Raw genomic sequence first — 1,462 nt, 5'->3', positions numbered from 1 at the left:
TTTGTTTGCTTAAATAAGCATATTTCTATGTTGGGGGTGCCTGGGTGGCTCAGTCAGTCAAGCATCTCACTCTTGATTTTGGCTCAGGTCATGATCCCAGAGTTATGGGATTGAGCCCCACATTGGGCTCCACAGTGAGAGTGGAGCCTGCTTAAGATTCTCTCTCTCTCCCTCTGCCCCTCTCCCCTGCTCATGCACTTTCTCTAAAATTAAAAAAAATATATAATAATAAAAGTAAAGATATTATATAAAGTTGTCTTAATAAAATTATGTATATTACATATTTTATTTTGTAGTGATTTTTTATGAGTTCATAAATTTGCTTGCAGCTAAAGGATTTAATCATATTTTCATTACAAAATATTTTCTCCAGATTAGTATAGTTGTTTCCCAGTTAGTAATTCATCCTTTTTTCTGTCCTATAATAGAATTTTCCTATGCACTTAACTTCCTCAAAGGTATTAGCTAGTAAATTAGTTGAAAAGTACTATAATATCAGAAAAATTATGATGTTTTGCATTACAAATCCTCAAATGAATCCCAAACTCTTAACTGTTCTGTTGTGCATATGGTGTATCATCTGTTTGCGGGATAATGCAATTCATTAAGTTTATGCATAATTTTGTGCTCTTACTTGTCTGAAACTACACTGATATCTTTTTCTGTAAGCACAGAAGTTAGGTTGTAGCTGAGAGGTACTGATCTTTTTTTTTTTTCTTTTAAATTAATCACCATACTGTACAATACATCCACAGGATGTATTTATTTTATAACTGGAAGTTTTTACCTTTTGACCACCTTTACACATTTTGCCCATCCCCTGTCCCCACCCCTAGTAACCACCAATCTTTTCTCTATAACCATGAGTTTTGTTTTGTTTATTTTCAGTTTCCTAAAGAGATCATACAGTATTTGTCTTTCTCTGGGTGGCTTATTTTACTTAGCATTTTGCTCTCAAGTTCCATTCATGTTGTTAGAAATGGCAGAATTTCCTTCTATTTTTATGGCTGAATAATATTCCTATATTTCTATTTCTATTATATATATTTATATTGATAAATATTTCATATATATTTGTTTCTCTACATGTTCATTCATCAATGGACACTTAGGTTGTTTCCATAACTGAGCTATGATAAATAATCCTGTTACGAACTTGGGGAGGGGGGTGTGCAGATATTTCTTTGACATGGTGTTTTCATGTCCTTTGGATAAATACCCAGAAGTAGGGGCGCCTGGGTGGCGCAGTCGGTTAAGCGTCCGACTTCAGCCAGGTCACGATCTCGCAGTCTGTGAGTTCGAGCCCCGCGTCAGGCTCTGGGCTGATGGCTCGGAGCCTGGAGCCTGTTTCCGATTCTGTGTCTCCCTCTCTCTCTGCCCCTCCCCTGTTCATGCTCTGTCTCTCTCTGTCCCAAAAAATAAATAAAAAACGTTGAAAAAAAAAAATACCCAGAAGTGGAAT

Source organism: Neofelis nebulosa, chromosome 3 (assembly GCF_028018385.1).
Source record: "Neofelis nebulosa isolate mNeoNeb1 chromosome 3, mNeoNeb1.pri, whole genome shotgun sequence".
Lineage (NCBI taxonomy): Eukaryota > Metazoa > Chordata > Mammalia > Carnivora > Felidae > Neofelis > Neofelis nebulosa.
Note: the sequence above shows the minus strand (reverse complement) of the source record.